The sequence below is a fragment of the Triticum dicoccoides genome, chromosome 6B (genome assembly GCF_002162155.2).
Source record: "Triticum dicoccoides isolate Atlit2015 ecotype Zavitan chromosome 6B, WEW_v2.0, whole genome shotgun sequence".
In the NCBI taxonomy this organism is placed as follows: domain Eukaryota; kingdom Viridiplantae; phylum Streptophyta; class Magnoliopsida; order Poales; family Poaceae; genus Triticum; species Triticum dicoccoides.
In genome coordinates, this window is record NC_041391.1 from 100,613,276 (window position 1) to 100,631,754 (window position 18,479).

Sequence of the window (18,479 nt, forward strand, 5' to 3'; positions counted from 1 at the left end):
GGTCATTTTGCCCATGAGGCATGGTTCACATGTGTCAAATGATTAATAATCAAGAGACTCTAAAAGTCCATCAGCATGGAGCTTCTTCATGCGCTTGACACCAATTTGACCAAGGCGGCAGTGCCACAAGTATGTGGGTCTATCGTTATCAACTTTACATCTTTTGGTATTCACACTATGAATATGTGTAACATCACGTTCGAGATTCATTAAGAATAAACCATTGACCATCGGGGCATGACCATAAAACATATCTCTCATATAAATAGAACAACCATTATTCTCGGATTTAAATGAGTAGCCATCTCGTATTAAACAAGATCCAGATACAATGTTCATGCTCAAAGCTGGTACTAAATAACAATTATTGAGGTTTAAAACTAATCCCGTAGGTAAATGTAGAGGTAGCGTGCCGACGGTGATCACATCGACCTTGGAACCATTCCCGACGCACATCATCACCTCGTCCTTCGCCAGTCTCTGCTTATTCTGCAGCTCCTACTTTGAGTTACAAATATGAGCAACCGCACCGGTATCAAATACCCAGGAGCTACTACGAGTACTGGTAAGGTACACATCAATTACATGTATATCACATATACCTTTAGTGTTGCCGTCCTTCTTGTCCGCTAAGTATTTGGGGCAGTTCCGCTTCCAGTGTCTGCTTCCCTTGCAATAAAAGCACTCAGTCTCAGGCTTGGGTCCATTCTTTGGCTTCTTCCCGGCAACTGGCTTACCGGGCGCGGCAACTCCCTTGCCGTCCTTCTTGAAGTTCTTCATACCCTTGCCTTTATTGAACTTAGTGGTTTTATTCACCATCAACGCTTGATGTTCCTTCTTGATCTCTACCTCCGCTGATTTCAGCATTGAATATACCTCAGGAATGGTCTTTTCCATCCCCTGCATATTGAAGTTCATCACAAAGCTCTTGTAGCTCGGTGGAAGCGACTGAAGGATTCTGTCAATAACCGCGTCATCCGAGAGATTAACTCCCAGCTGAGTCAAGCGGTTGTGCAACCCAGACAATTTGAGTATGTGCTCACTGACAGAACTATTTTCCTCCATCTTACAAATGAAGAACTTGTCGGAGACTTCATATCTCTTGACCCAGGCATGAGCTTGGAAAACCATTTCAGCTCTTCGAACATCTCATATGCTTCGTGTTGCTCAAAACGCTTTTGGAGCCCGGTTCTAAGCTATAAAGCATGCCGCGCTGAACGAGGGAGTAATCATCAGCACGAGACTGCCAAGCGTTCATAACGTCTTGGTTCTCTGGGATGGGTGCTTCACCTAGTGGTGCTTCTAAGACATAATCTTTCTTTGCAGCTATGAGGATGATCCTCAGGTTCCGGACCCAGTCCGTATAGTTGCTGCCATCATCTTTCAGCTTGGTTTTCTCTAGGAACGCGTTGAAGTTGAGGTGGACATGAGCGTTGGCCATTTGATCTACAAGACATTTTGCAAAGGTTTTTAGACTAAGTTCATGATAATTAAGTTCATCTAATCAAATTATTTAATGAACTCCCACTCAGATTAGACATTCCTCTAGTCGACTAGGCCGTGTCCGATCATCACGTGAGATGGACTTGTCATCATCGGTGAACATCTCCATGTTGATCGTATCTATACGACTCATGTTCGACCTTTCGGTCTCTTGTGTTCCGAGGCCATGTCTGTACATGCTAGGCTCGTCAAGTTAACCTAAGTGTTTATGCATGTGTAAATCTGTCTTACACCCGTTGTATGTGAACGTTAGAATCTATCACACCCAATCATCACGTGGTGCTTCGAAACAACGAACTTTCGTAATGACACACAGTTAGGGGGAACACTTTCTTGAAATTATTATGAGGGATCATCTTATTTACTACCGTTGTTCTAAGTAAACAAGATGCAAAAACATGATAAACATCACATGCAATCAAATAGTGACCTGATATGGCCAATATCATATAGCTCCTTTGATCTCCATCTTCGGGGCTCCATGATCATCTTCGTCACCGGCATGACACCATGATCTCCATCATCGTGTCTCCATGAAGTTGCTCGCCAACTATTACTTCTACTACTATGGCTAATGGTTTAGCAATAAAGTAAAGTAATTACATGGCATTTAATCATTGACACGCATGTCATACAATAATTAAGACAACTCCTATGGCTCCTGCCGGTTGTCATACTCATCGACATGCAAGTCGTGATTCCTATTACAAGAACATGATCTCATACATCACATATATATCATTCATCACAACTTTTGGCCATATCACATCACAAGGCATATGCTGCAAAAACAAGTTAGACGTCCTCTAATTGTTGTTGCATGTTTTTATGTGGCTGCAATAGGGTTCTAGCAAGAACGGTTTCTTACCTACATGAAAGCCACAACGTGATATGCCAACTTCTATTTACCCTTCATAAGGACCCTTTTCATCAAATCCGCTCCAACTAAAGTGGGAGAGACAGACACCCGCTAGCCACCTTATGCAACTAGTGCATGTCAGTCGGTGGAACCTGTCTCACATAAGCGTACGTGTAAGGTCGGTCTGGGCCGCTTCATCCCACGATGCCGCTGAAGCAAAATAAGACTAGTAGTGGCAAGAAAGTTGACAACATCTACGCCCACAAAAAATTGTGTTCTACTCATGCAAAGAGAACTACGCATAGACCTAGCTCATGATGCCACTGTTGGGGAACGTTGCAGAAAATAAATTTTTTTCTACGCTTTCACCAAGATCAATCTATGAGTTCATCTAGTAACGAGAGAGAGGAGTGCATCTACATACCCTTGTAGATAGCAAGCGGAAGTGTTCAAGAAAACGGGGTTGAGGGAGTCATACTCGTCGTGATCCAAATCACCGATGATCCTAGTGCTGAACGTACAGCATCTCCGCGTTCAACACACATACGGTTGGGAAGACGTCTCCTCCTTCTTGATCCAGCAAGGGGGAAGGAGAGGTTGATGAAGATCCAGCAGCACGACGGCGTGGTGGTGGATGCAGCAGCGATCTCGGCAGGGCTTCGCCAAGCTCTACGAGAGGGAGAGGTGTAACAGAGGGAGAGGGAGGCGCCAAGAGCATGGGTGCGGCTGCCCTCCCTCCCCCTATTTATATAGACCCCCTAGGGGGCGGCCCTAGGAGATCCATTCTCCAAGGGGGGGCGGCGGCCAGGGGGGAAACTTGCCCCCCAAGCCAGGTGGAGGTGCCCCCACCCCTAGGGTTTCCAACCCTAGGCATAGGGGAGCCCAAGGGGGGGCGCACCAGCCAACAAGGGGCTGGTTCCCCTCCCACTTCAGCCCATGGGGCCCTCTGGGATAGGTGGCCCCACCCGGTGGACCCCCGGGACCCTTCCGGTGGTCCCGGTACAATACCGGTGACCCCCGAAACTTTCCCGATGGCCGAAACTTGACTTCCTATATATAATTCTTTACCTCCGGACCATTCCGGAACTCCTCGTGACGTCCGGGATATCATCCGGGACTCCGAACAACTTTCGGGTTACTGCATACTCATATCTCTACAACCCTAGCGTCACCGAACCTTAAGTGTGTAGACCCTACGGGTTCGGGAGACACGCAGACATGACCGAGACGACTCTCCGGTCAATAACCAACAGCGGGATCTGGATACCCATGTTGGCTCCCACATGCTCCTCGATGATCTCATCGGATGAACCACTATGTCTTGGATTCAATCAATCAATCCCGTATACAATTCCCTTTGTCAATCGGTACGTTACTTGCCCGAGATTCGATCGTCGGTATCTCAATACCTTGTTTAATCTCGTTACCGGCAAGTCACTTTACTCGTACCGTAATGCATGATCCCGTGACCAGACACTTGGTCACATTGAGCTCATTATGATGATGCATTACCGAGTGGGCCCAGAGATACCTCTCCGTCATACGGAGTGACAAATCCCAGTCTCGGTTCGTGCCAACCCAACACACACTTTCAGAGATACCCGTAGTGCACCTTTATAGTCACCCAATTACGTTGTGATGTTTGGCACACCCAAAGCACTCCTACGGTATCCGGGAGTTGCACAATCTCATGGTCTAAGGAAATGATACTTGACATTTGGAAAAGCTCTAGCAAAACGAACTACACGATCTTTGAGCTATTCTTATTATTGGGTCTTGTCCATCACATCATTCTCCTAATGATGTGATCCCGTTATCAATGACATCTAATGTCCATAGTCAGGAAACCATGACTATCTGTTGATCAACGAGCTAGTCAACTAGAGGCTCACTAGGGACATGTTGTGGTCTATGTATTCACACGTGTATTACGATTTCTGGATAACACAATTATAGCATGAATAACATACGATTATCATGAACAAAGAAATATAGTAATAACTATTTCATTATTGCCTCTAGGGCATATTTCCAACAGCTCGACCCCTTATGTTCCTGGCATGGAATCAACGCAAGTCTTGTTGATAAATGGCCAACCGGATCAAGGCCATCTCTCTTTCTTCCTCCAGGAGGTCGACTGCATCTTGTCGAGCTTGCTCTGCTTCCTCTTCTGAGAAGAGTTCGACTCGGGGAGCATTGTGGAGCAAATCACTCGGAAGTACAGCTTGGGCTCCGTAGACTAAGAAGAATGGAGTCCATCCGGTCGACCGATTGGGAGTTGTCCTTAGACCCCAAAGCACTGATGGGAGCTCATCAACCCAAGCTCCTGCTACATGCTTGAGGTCACGCATCAACCGGGGCTTCAGTCCTTTGAGAATCAATCCATTCGCTCGCTCAGCTTGCCCATTCGACTGAGGATGGACGACCGAAGCATAATCGACCCTCGTACCTTGGGAGTCACAAAAGGCTCTGAATTTATCGAAGTCGAAGTTCGATCCGTTATCCGTGATGATGTTGTGTGGCACACCATATCTGAATATCAATTCTCTGATGAAACTCACGGCAGTACTTGCTTCAAGGTTTTTAATGGGCTTAGCTTCGATCCACTTGGTAAACTTGTTGACTGCTACTAGCACATGGGTAAATCCGCTCCTGCCAGTCCTCAGGGGTCCAACCATGTCCAATCCCCAAACATCAAAAGGCCAGACGAGTGGAATAGTCTTCAAAGCTGATGCAAGTTTATGGGACATGTTGGAGTAAAACTGGCAACCTTCACACTTGCCCACTATCTCCTTTGCCATCTCGTTAGCACGTGGCGAGTAAAATCCGGCTCGGTATGCTTTGGCCACAATGGTCCGAGAGGACGCATGGTGACCACAGGTCCCCGAATGAATATCATGGAGGATCATTCGACCTTCTTCTGGCGTGATGCACTTCTGACAGACGCCAGTTACACTTTCTCTGAACAATTGACCTCTCATCACGGTAAAGGCTTTAGACCAACGGACGATCTGTTGAGCCTCTTCTTCATCTTCTGGAAGCTCTTTCCTAAGAATGTACGCGATGTACGGCACTGTTCAGTCGGGGGTGATGACCAAAACCTCCATGACCAAGTCGATCACGGATGGGACTTCGACTTCAGTCAGATCTGTGGATCTCTTGGGCTGTGGTGACCCTTCAATGAAAGGATCCTCCTGAACTGAGGGGGAATGAATATGTTCCAAAAACACATTATGGGGAATGGCCTCTCTTTTTGAACCTATCTTTGCCAACTCATCTGCAGCTTGATTTTTCAATCGGGGTATGTGGTGAAGTTCTAACCCTTCAAACTTCTTTTCTAGCTTCCTTACTACATTGCAATAACTAGTCATGGCCGGGCTCCTAACGTCCCATTCTTTCATCACTTGATTAACCACCAAATCTGAGTCGCCGTAGACCATGAGGCGACGGACGCCGATTGAAATGGCCATACGCAACCCATATAAAAGTGCTTCATATTCGGCTTCGTTATTGGAGGAATCAAAGTGGATCTGGAGAACATAGCTAAGCTTGTCTCCACGGGGGGATACTAGTACTACTCCGGCACCTGAGCCGTTCAACATCTTGGAGCCATCAAAAAACATAGTCCAATGCTCCGAGTGAACTTGATTCGACAATTGTTGTTCAATCCACTCGGCAAGGAAATCTGTGGTCGCCTGGGACTTGATGGCCTTCTTTGCCTCAAACTTGATATCCAGGGGAAGAAGTTCAATCGCCCATTTTGCCACTCGACCAGTTGCATCTCTGTTATTCAGGATTTCAGATAATGGTGCATCGCTGACGACCGAAATGGAGTGATCAGAGAAATAATGTGCAACCTTCTTCATAGTCATGTATATTCCATAGACAAGCTTCTGATAATGTGGATATCGTTGCTTGGACAGAGTTAAAATTTCAGAGAGATAGTAAATTGGGCGCTGAACCTTGTAAGCTTTTCCTTCCTCCACTCGCTCGACTGTGAGTACTGTACTGACGACTTGTCCAGTGGCTGCAATGTAAATTAGTAAAGGCTCTTTGCTGATTGGCGCAGGGTGGACAGCAGGGTTTTGAGCTCTGCAAACGCTGCATCAGCTTCTTCACTCCACTCAAACTTATCAGATTTCTTCATCAGTCGGTAAAGAGGCAAGGCCTTTTCACCGAGATGAGAAATGAATCGACTCAAGGCGGCCAAATAACCAGTCAGCTTCTTAACGTCATGTACTCGCACAGGGCGCCTCATTCGGAGGATGGTATCAACCTTTTCTAGATTGGCATCGATCCCTCGTTCGGAAATGAGAAAACCGAGTAACTTTCCACCTGGAACTCCGAATGTGCACTTCGACGGATTAAGCTTGATATCATACCTTCTTAGGTTGGCAAAGGTTTCTGTGAGGTCAGTCAGTAGGTCAAAACCTTTACGTGACTTGACCACGATGTCATCCATGTACGCTTCTACATTCCGACTGATTTGAGTGAGCAGGCACTTCTGAATCATTCTCATGAATGTGGCTCCAGCATTTTTAAGACCAAATGGCATGGTGACATAACAAAAGCACCCGATTGGGGTGATGAAGGTTGTTTTTATTTCATTGGGACCATACAGTCGGATCTGATGATACCCGGAATATGCATCTAAGAAAGACAAGCGCTCACACCCTGCAGTCGAGTCAACAATCTGATCGATGCGAGGGAGAGGGAAGTGATCTTTAGGGCAGGCCTGATTGATATGCTTGAAATCAATGCACATACAAAGTGAATCATCCTTCTTAGGGACCATGACTACATTGGCTAGCCACTCAGAGTGGTAGATTTCACGGATGAACTCTGCTGCCAACAGCCGATCCACTTCTTCGCCAATTGTTTTCCTCTTCTGCACGGCGGACCGCCGAAGGTGCTCTTTGACGGGTTTTACCTTGGGGTCGACACGCAAACGGTGCTCAGCCAGTCCCCTGGGTACACCTAGCATGTCAGAGAGTTTCCATGCAAAGATGTCCCAGTTCTCATGGAGGAACTGGATGAGCGCTTCTTCCTATTTGTTGTCGAGTGTTGTTGATATATGAGTCGGTGCAGCATTGGGATCGGTCGGGTAAATATGAATCGGCTTCGTTTCACCAGTCGACTGAAATGCAGAGTCTGTAGTAGGCTTCTTGGCTCGGACCAAATCACTCAGATCTGCATTCTTCTGATACTCTTGGAATTCAACTGCTGCCATCTGTGCATCGGCGATTTTGGAACCTTTCTGGAAACATTCCTTTGCCTTTTGCCGATTGCCAGTAACTGTGATCACACCTTTGGGGCTAGGCATCTTCAGCTTGAGATACACATATCATGGTCGAGCCATAAAGCGTGCGTAGGCTGGCTTACCCAAAATGGCATGATAGGCACTCTGGAAATCCACGACTTCAAATGTCAACTCCTCCTTACGGTAATGCTTGGAATCACCTAAAACCACGTCGAGGGCGATCTGGCCGAGTGATTCGGCTTTCTTTCCAGGGATAACACCATGAAAACTCATGTTGCTCTCGCTAAGTTTGGACATCGGAATGCCCATCCCCTTCAAGGTTTCAGTGTAAAGAATGTTCAAACCACTACCACCGTCCATCAGTACTTTGGTCAGTCTAGTGCCCCCAACCACGGGGTCGACTACCAGTGCTTGCCTCCCAGGGGTGGCTACACGAGCAGGATGGTCAGACTGGTCGAATGTGATGGCTGTCCGAGACCATCTCAGGTATGTGGTCGTCGCCGCTAGAGCGGCCATATTCACTTCTCTGTTGATGACCTTCAATCGACTCTTGCTCTCAACATCAGCAAAAATCATCAGAGTTGAATTGTCTTTGGGGTAAGCATCATCTTATTCCTCTCCCTCATCTCTATCCGACTCCTTTCCTTTCTCACTTGGTTGATCTCCTCGGAACTGCTGGATCAGGAGCCGACACTGTCGAGTGGTGTGTTTAGGGTAAATCAAATTCCCCTCTTCGTCTTTCTTCGTGTGGATGTGACATGGTAAATCCAACACATCATTTCCTGCCTGATCTTTCACTTTCTTTGGAGGCCAGGGCCCCTTAGGTTTTCCCTTAAACTTCCCTTGAGCCACCGCTGCGATCTCACCAGGTGCCACGGGCTTAGCCTTACGCTTCTGTTTCCGACTGGAATTACCTCCACCGATCTCCTGGCCAACTGGCTTACTTTTTCCGCTACGGAGTCGATCCTCTTCTTCCCCATTAGCGTACCGGGTGGCTATTTCCATCATCCGAGTTAAAGTCATATCACCTGTCTGACCGAACTTCAGGACCAACTCTCGGTATTTGACGCCCTCCTTGAAGGCGCACACTGCTTGATGCTCTGATACATTTTCAACGGTGTGATGCAAAGTGGTCCACCTCTGAATGAAATCTCTCAAGGTCTCACTCGGCTTCTGCACACAATGCTGCAACTCGGTCAATCCTGCTGGTCGTTTGCATGTGCCCTCAAAGGTTCTGACGAACACTCAAGCCAGCTCTTCCCAACTATATATACTGTTCGGAGCTAACTGAGTCAACCACGCCCGGGCTGACCCTTCCAATATCAGAGGAAGATGCTTCATTGCTACTTCATCGTTTCCACCACCAATCTGCATAGCCACTCGGTAATCCTCAAGCCAAGTTTCAGGCTTAGACTCTCCAGTTAACTTACTGACTCCGGTCGCCAACCTGAAGTTGGGAGGAATCACCACCGCCCTGATGGCCCTGCTGAAACACTCCGGACCGGATACATGCACTCTACTGCCACTCGGACGATCTCTGCCAGGGTCCTCTCTGTGCGCTCTGTTTCGGTCGACCAGGCCTTGAACGAGGATGGATCTCGCGTCAAAGCCTGGCTCTCTTGGGTCGACTGAGGCTCTACGCTCGCCACCGTGACGGCGTCTATCATCGTTCCACCGAGGCCCATACGACGCACTCCTCAGAGAAGGCGTGGGCTCCTGGCGAAGATGGCCGCGGTCAAGTGGATGACCATACTATCCACGGCCCTCACGCCGCAGGGGCGATCTTGGGCTGTGGGCCGACTGGACCGTGTCCGCTACAACGGATCTGCTGTGAATCCTATTCCGCAACTGAGATACTGCTGTGTTTTTCTCACCTGCTGCTCGGATCAAGGCCCGGATCTACATCAGCCCTCTGCCAGCCTCCGACTGGGAAGGCTGAATCGACTCTGCTATTCGGGCCATAGCTGCGAGGTTCTGAATCATAGTACGGTATACCTTATGTGGAGGTGGAAAAAGCTGTCGTCGACTGGACTCATGGATCCGCTCCTGAGCGCGCTCGTCGAGAGCACGTTGAAGGTTATCCAGTCAAGTGCGCTTAGCCAAATTAGCTAGGCGCACCTCCTCCAAGGCCCGAGCCTCGGGGGTTTCTCCAACAATGGGCGTGTGGAGTGCATCCATGTTGCGGCGACGAAGTTCTTCTCTCTGCTGCGAAGAGAGAGGTTCGGGTCGGTATTCCTCATGGACAGGCGACGGATTGCCATCTCTGTCTTCACCATCCTCGCGGCGAAAACAAGGCGGACTATGGGGCCGTCGACCATCAAGACTTCTGCTGCGGGGTCCCTGCTCTCGCACTCGGATGCGGTCTCCGCGGAGGCAGTCGACAGATCGAACAAGCCGTGGAGGGTTTCGTCGGGCTCGATTGCCGCGACTTGATGGGTGGCTGAACACCCAGCCACCACGTGCTTCACCCACCGCCGGAGCCGCGATCGATCGGATCGCTTGCGGCGATGAACAGTGGGGAGTGAAAACACAGTCGGAGCCGACTGATACTGAGTCGACAGCTGCCGGAGAAGGACGCCGCGGACGCACGCGCAGAAGTGTGTCGCCCCTCGGACAGGGAGTGCCTCAACGTCCAGGGGTGCTTCTTGAAGCTACGCGGAGTCGTCGGCGACGAAAACGAGCGTGCCGAGACGGATCTCGCGGCCCTAAGCCAGTCCGCCGCCGGAAACCATGATGATGATGATCGGTAAAACTTGCAACTTCACCAACAAGTCGCCAAGACACCGGCCCCAAGGTGGGTGCCAACTGTCGTGGTCCTAAGACTGACAGTAGAGAGGGGGGTAGGTATGGAGAGGCAAGATCTCAGCTGTGGTAAAGGTGTACACACGGGATTTACGAGTTCAGGCCCTTCACAGTGGAAGTAACAGCCCTACGTCTCGGTGCCCGGAGGCGGTCGATTGGATTATGTGTGCGATATTACAGAGGTTGCGAACCCTTGTCCCAGAGGAGGGGGTGGCTTATATAGAGTGCGCCAGGACCCCCGCCCACCTCCATTACAAGGGGCTTAATGTACATAAAGTAAGGGGCATTACTGGTAACGCCAGCCTTAAGTGCTGTTAATGCTTATAAAGACTAAGGGGTGAACGTCCGACCGTTGCGGGCCCTTCTGACTCCTGGTCTTCGATAGGTCGAGTGACTCTCCATATGGTCGAGTGACGGTAGGGAGGAGGACCTCCGAGTGATGTGGCCGTCGAGTGGATTGCACTCGACGTGTTCGACTGGGGCTCTCCTGTTGTCTCTTGGTCCTTTTATCTTCCAGGGTAGTGACCTTGGGTAGGACGTATAGGTCAGGCCTATGACCCTACCCCAGGTTTGTATCCTCATCAGATGAAAAATTGGAGGCATTGGATATTATCGCTGAAGTTATACTTAGATTATCTTGTAAGAATTGTAAGTCCATTTTCCATATGACCTACAACTGCAAATTTCACCATATCCCTTTTATAGCATCATACAACCGTAAATGCCTTCCATCTAAATGTGTTGAATATGTTGAGAAACTAATGCTCTTATAGAGAACATTAGAGCAAATGAATAGGGTGAAGGAGCTCTCTCTACAACATGAAGGGGTCTTCAAATACATGTGTTTATTGAAAAGTAGTCATAAATGGTGTATTACTAACAACCTCCACGATACCCCTTTTGTTAAAGATTATGAGAAGCGAACTGGTGCTTCCCAAGCCTCTATGTTGCAGGAACGTAACCCCATAAATAAATACGAGGAGATAATCGAGCGATAGGAGAAAATTAAGGGAACCACCTTCCAAGAAGTGTGTCTAGGAGGTAAGCCAGAGAAGGAACATGAAGATGAAGGAGGGAAAGGCCGCCTTCTAACAACTCCTACTAAGCATGGTAAATTTCTAGACACCATTAATGCCCAGCTCGACGATCATTTATTATATCTTATGTTCTATTAGCTTTCATGGAACCTATTGAAACGGTGCTTGAATATTCTCCGCCGAAGGATGAGGGTTGATGTCGTGGAATTAACACGTCAGATGTCCTTAGTGTGAGGACTTAGTCGCGAGGCCAACACATCTATGTGGTAGCTTGAGAGGGGTTGAGCCGAATCGAGAGACGCAACACAAGACAAGAATTTAGACAGCTTCGGGCCCTGGGAAACATCATCCGGTAACAACCCTACATGCTGTTTGAGGCTAGATCTCATTATCATCCTGAGGGAGTCGCCGTAAACCGGCTCTCCTCTAGTTGTGTCTAGCCCTAGAGATTGTTTCTTGCTTGTCCTCTCCTTTGGGAGCCCTGCCCCTCCTTATATATGTTGAAGGGGCGGTTTACATGACTAGTCCTAGTTGGATTAGGATTACTCTATTACAAGTGGAGTCCTAGTCTTGCTTCCTTTGTAGGAGAATAGTCCTTATGCTTTCCTCATAAACCGGCCCACCATTAAACATGAACCGGCCTTCTGAGCCTTGGGCCTCGTCATCCATTTGACCCGCTCGCCGGGTTACTAAGGAACCGCCAAGATCGGGCGGGTTACCCGTGAATCGCCAAGCTCCAGGCGGGTTACCAGTGAGTCGTCCAGTCTGGCCGGGTTATACTTCCGGCCGGGTTACGCCGCGGGGTATATCCCCGACAGCTGGTGTTTCAAAGTTTATTGTTAGAGATGAACTAGATATTGGCATTGTTTCCGATGTGCCTCCGATGACCCCTTTTGATGAAACACCAATTGGCAATCATCTTAGGGATGAGATAGCGCAAAAGGAGGGTGAGTTGCTTGCAAGAGAGCTATCAAAGAGTGATGCAACCACCATGATGCTTGATTACTCCTCTTTACATGTGGATTTGTCAATATTGGACAAACCCAAAATTACATATTCTGACATCAATCTTGATGATATATGGGCTGATTTTCTGCAGGCTCTCCATGGACCTCCTTTGTTGAGTAAACTGCAAAGTCTTATATATGATAATAGCCTTGATCTTGAATTTGGAAATTTGGATACTAACATTTCCAGGTACACTAAGGAAGAAGCAAAAAAGGTTATAATTTCGATATAGCTCCATATCCTCCCAGTTACAAAAACATTGTCAAATTGCAGCTACTAACTTTGCAGGCATCTCCACTAAAACGGATGCATCAGTACTCGCCAAGGAGCGAGTATGAATTTTCTTATATGATGCCGACGCATCGGAAGCTAGTACGACTCCGACTGAGCTCCACTATGGGGTGCTCCAAACCCCGGTTGGAGTCTGGTCTGACGCTCGGGGTTGATATCCCTTGGGATCCGGGTGGATGACCATATGGAGCATCGAAGCCTAGCTATATGGCTACAAATAAAGCAATGCGAGGGAGGTAACCCGGAAGTTTGTAGGTGTCTTTCTTAGCTTTGTGTCTTGAGTCTAGACGCATTCATGATCGCATTGGCACTTTTTATTTTGCTTTGACTAGTTGATGTTTGAGTTGGTTTTGTGTTGTTTTCATTGGTAAAAAAATTAGCATGTCAGTAGCCTGTTTTTGTTGCATGTCTCCTCTATTTTTTATTGCAATATTTCTATGTGCCAAACGTGAGGAGGAAGCACAATTTTTTTTAATGAAGTTCTACAGCTCCAGGAGAAAAGATGGTGTTTCATACAACCGTCCCGGTCGTTTGAGGTCCTGTATGAGCTCGTGGCCGCAAGAAATAGGAGATCCGGAGCAAAAGACGGCCCAGCGCTCGAACGCTCGTGCTCGTATGAGCGGTCATTTCACCTGGCGACCACAATGAGTATCTCCTGAAGCGAACGACGGTGTTCTATACGACCGCAACTGGCAATTTTAGCACTCGTATGAAAGCAATAACACCTCCATCTGATTCATTTCGACGTCGGAGGTCGACGAGGTGTTTTCTGACCAATCATTTTCTTTGTAATCATTTTAAAGCTTTAAAGTTTGCCCCATCATAATTTTCTTCTTCCTTCGCCACTAATTTTCTGTCAAGGCAGTACAAAGAAACTAGAAGTAATAGAAATTAAATCCATATTCGTAGACCACCTAGTTTTAATACAATGATAAAGTGATTTGTTGGAAATAAACATGCACAGGGTGGTGATTCTCACCGCAATAAATTGCTGAAAAATAACCAATAAGTTGGAAGAATTTGTTTAGTCGAAGTTCCGAATAAAATCACATTGCGGCTCTTCTATTTTTTGTAGAATGTCACGTTGCGGCTAGTGGCTCGCACAAACGAATAAGCGCTGAAGGCCCAGACCGCTCCGGACGGCCCACCGACGCGAAACCCTAGCAAGTGGAGTACAGTGAGACCAAATCCATTGCCGTTTTGTTTTTATTAACTCCCCATCTCAGTTCTCACTGGTCGGTCGGAGGGAAGGACACACACCTGCTCCCCCCAAGGGAAGGGAAAACCCACACCTTTCCCCTCTCCCGTCGCCGCCGCCGCCGCCGTCGCCGGGCGCCATGTCGACGGGCGACATCGCCTGCCTCGAGCACGTCATGGACTGGTGCCTCCCTGCCTCCCCGGTCTCCCCCGCCGCCCTCCTCTCCGCCGCCACCTTCCTCCTCCGACGGTGAGGACCGCATCAGCGCGCTCCCCGACACCCTCCTGCGCAACGTCGTCTCCCGCCTCCCAGTCAAGGACGCCGCCCGCACCGGCGCGCTCTCGCACCGCTGGCGCGGGCTCTGGCGCGCCACCCCGCTCGCCCTCGACGACGCGCACCTCCTCCCGTCCCCCGTCCCCGCCGCCACATTGGTGTCCCGCGTCCTCGCCTCCCACCCCGGCCCCTTCCGCGCCGTCCGCATCGCTGAGATCCCCATCGACGAGTCCAACGAGGAGGCGCTCCTCCCGGAGTGGCTCCGCCACCTCGCCGACAAGGGCGTGGAGGACCTCACCCTCGTCAACCGCCCCTACTCCTTCGACGTGCCCGTGCAGCTGCCCGCGACCCTCCTCCGCTGCGGGGCCTCGCTCCGCCGCCTCTACCTCGGCGTCTGGCTCTTCCCCTTCACCACCGGCCTCCCGCGCCGCCCCGACGTCTTCCCCCACCTCCAGGCTCCAGGAGCTCGGCCTCTGCCACGGCATCACGGAGGAGCGCGACCTCGACTACGTGCTCGCCTGCAGCCCCAAGCTGGAGACCCTGGCGCTCATCTCCAACTACGGCTACCCCGACAGCGTCCGCATCGGCAGCCGCAGCCTCCGCTGCGTGCTGCTCTGGCATTCCTTGGCCGACGAGGTCGCCGCCGTGTCCGCCCCAAATCTGCAGCGCATCATTATCTACTGTACGCACCCCAGTGAGGATGACGGGGTCATCAGGGTCAGGATCGGCCATGCTCCCCAGCTCGCCGTGCTCGGCTACTTGGACACGGCCACCCACGAGCTTGAGATCGGCAACACCATCATCAAGGTACTCCAATTCTCACAAATATATGAGTTATATCTGGTTTGATTTGCATGATTGTCTGATTGATGTTGCGATGATGTGCAGGCTGGGGTGACAAAGGTTTGCCCAAATACAGTGGTTCCAAGTGTGAAGGTGTTAGCTTTGAAGGTCCGTTTCAGAGTGCCCAAAGAAGTCAGAACTCTGCTGTGTTTCTTGAGATGCTTTCCTGGAGTAGAGACCTTACACATCATGGCTGTGAGTTTTACCCTGTGGCTCTATCTCTCTCTGCATTCAAAATTACCATTTTGTACTGCTTGCATTCCATCGTTGGCTCTCTGAGTTGCGTGCTTTGATTTTGCAGTCCGACAACGACACCGACCACTACGATGACCCGGGTGAAGTCAAGCCCAGCGACATGCTCAAGTCCACATTCTGGCAGGGGGTCATTCCGATCAAATGCGTGAAGTCGCGCATCCAGAAGCTGGTGTTCGACCAGTTCACCGGGGGCACGAACCAGGTTGAGTTCCTGAAGCTGGTTCTTGGGGGAGCTGTGTTGCTGCAGAAGGTGATTGTCCTGCTGGCCGGCCCGGATTCTATCTCCATTTGCGAGGCCACGAGCAAGCTGCAGCCGTTGGCTTCCAAGAGAATGTGGGCGAGTAAGGTCTCCGGCAGAACTTCCTTGGAGGTCCGTGGGCGCGCCGCAGGTCAGGTTTGGAGGTACGACGAAGCGTCTGATCTTTCTATCGGAGACCCGTTTATCTCTTAAGCCGGTATCGACGGATCGTTTTCATTGGCTGGTAGCGCATTATCGTTTGAATGGCGTGTTTCCTTGTGAAAGGGAACTAGCATTAGCCATTAGGTAGCAGCTTTTTTGGGGGGTGTTGGGGATTTGGGCTTAGCAACGAAATGTCGTGCAAGACTTCTCATGACTTGGATATGTTGTTACCTGCAACTGCATGCAATGTGTTACTATTGTTGTGAGTTGCTCATGTTGTTATCTGAATGATAATTTCTGCATTCGATGTGATTTCCACGGGAGCAGTGTTTCCATGGTCTGTGGCTGTGGCTTACACATGTTGGTATCTGCACTCAGTGTGATCTTCATGGTCTTACTTATGTTCTGATTGTTGATGTTACACCTTAGTTTGCTTCTAGTGTTTTTCTTCAGCTCATGTTGAGTCACGCCGCTGCTGGGATTCATCACTTGATCTATTGTGCGTGGGCTCTGGTTTTGTTCATCAGTTCGCAAGGTGGAAAATGTTGGGTTATTGATTTCCATGTATGATACGTGAATCTTAAACCTGCTGCATCCTGGGTTTGCACGGATGTCGGTTTACTGTTTTGCCACTGGTCTTCCTTAAGTTTGACTGCTCCAGTTTGAGTGCTCACCATGATGCCTCATTCTAGAGTAAGACTTGGTTAACCATTATTTGTTTTCCACGATCTAGACATGTCAGGTTTGCTGAAATTTGGTCTTTTCTTGTGTATGCTAGCCTTTAAATGGGAAATCAAGATAATGCCGCATATGTTTTTGTTCTTGATTTGAAAGACACAACTTCTTCCATGGTTCCACCACCAGTCTGAACTGTTCAACAGCAATGACGGGGTGTGTGAGCTGTACTGGCTCTCCCCAAGACATTGGTACTCCTGAAATGGTGCTTCGATGTGAATCTCCATATAATTTTTTTACCTCTGCTTATTCTGGGGCATAACTTGAAATAACTGATGCCTACTCAGCGTGGAAGTTGCTGCGGTGAGAACCGAGAGCATTTCAGGAGTACCGGCGTAGGCATCAGTTAACTTATCTTGCGGCATTTCTGTGCCTCTGGAGTTCATTCTGCAGCACTTCGGTTGTTTGTTCTTGTCTTAGTATACGGGAGGTTATCTGTTTGAGTCGCCACGGCGCCTATCTTTTTTTTCTCCGTGAATAGGCATCACACATTGCTGTGGTACTTGTTCTTCTTGGCCTTTGCCTGAGTTAGAACCATGAGCTGCAGATGTTGTTTTTCCATCTTTGTTAAACTTGATAAGTACTCTAGACTCTTATAATATCATCATTCAATTGATTTGTTGCATGCTCCTGTCTCCGTATGATCTATGGGCATTAAGGTGTCTGTTCTTGCACTACCGTACCCGAAAAATGTGTCGCCTGGAAACTGTATGACATTGTCTTGAGTTTATATATATCCACAGTTCAGTAAACTGAACTTATATGATTCTGTTCAAGTCTGACAACGTCATCGAAAAGTTCAGGCATCGTTGGAAAGTGTTCATGTATTTGAAAAAAAAATGCGAATTCAAAAAGTTGTTAATGATTTGTAAAAAGTTTGAAAAAACAATTCATGGATTTGAATTTTTTTTGTGATTTTAAAAAAGTTAACAGATTTGAAAAACGTTCGCGGATTTGCACGAGCTTGATTTTTTTTCGAATTTGAAAAGGAGGAAAGCAGAGCAAAAACGAAAAACCTGAAAAGAAAAAGGAAAATGAAAAAAAAACGGCTCAGGGAAGGTTCTAGAACCTTCTGAAAGCCGGCAGGGATGAAAACCGGAATAGGCCGGCCCATATAGCGCAGGGCGCTCGTGTCCCATTGGGCCTAGATCTCCGGACGTGGCAACAGAAAAGCTTGGAAAACCTCGTCTCCTCGTCAGATTCGTTGCCCGCCGTTGGTTCAGATTCGTCGCACAAAGGAAGCCGAGGATTTTAGCCGCCACTGCCCTCAAAACTTGAATCCGATCACCCGGAAAAACTCGTCTTCCCGAGGCTCCGCCACACGTCTACCGGCGACAGGTTTCAACTGCCCTTCCGCCGGTGGCTGCAAGAAATCCAGTTTTGCCGGCCATGGAAAATTCAAGCGAGGCGACCATCAGCGCTGCAGGTAACGCTCTACTTCCGATGATGAGTTTGGACGAGAGGTTCACAATAATCAGGAGCATCGGGCTGGAGAGCGCCGACGAGGACGAGCTCAGGGTGCTTCTGGAGAGGAAGGCCGCCCCTATCTGCTACGTCTGGTGCGACCCCTCCCCATGTGTTAGACTATGTATAGCTTCTGTACTTATGTACGTATATGGTACATATTGTAACACAACCATTATATATAATGAGATAAGCCACCCCTAGAGGGTTGTGCTGGTTCCCCAAAACTTATTGTCTTATATGGTATCACGCTAGGTTACGATCGCTTCCGCTTCTAAACCCTAATACCCGCACCGCCGCCGCAGCCGCCGCCGCCTTCACCGCCGCCGCCGCGCCACCGATCGCGCCGTCGCCATGTCGAGCGCCGCCACCACCGGTTCCACTGCTGCGGGCTTCCTCCCGGCCTCTCTTGCGGCTCTGCTCAACCTCCCGCTCGATGCCGTCTCTGTTCCGGCTCCGATCGGGACAAGGAGCATCGGCTCCGTCTTCTCCACGCCGCCGGCGCCCTCGCTTGGGCGTGACCTCGTGGTCCACACCGCGGCGCCGCCGTC

General features: G+C 49.1%; 1 pseudogene; it reads left to right on the top strand.

The window, feature by feature from the left end:
* The first annotated feature begins 13,996 nt into the window (after positions 1–13,996).
* LOC119325439 lies at positions 13,997–16,086 on the top strand (annotated as a pseudogene).
* The last annotated feature ends 2,393 nt before the right edge of the window (positions 16,087–18,479 follow it).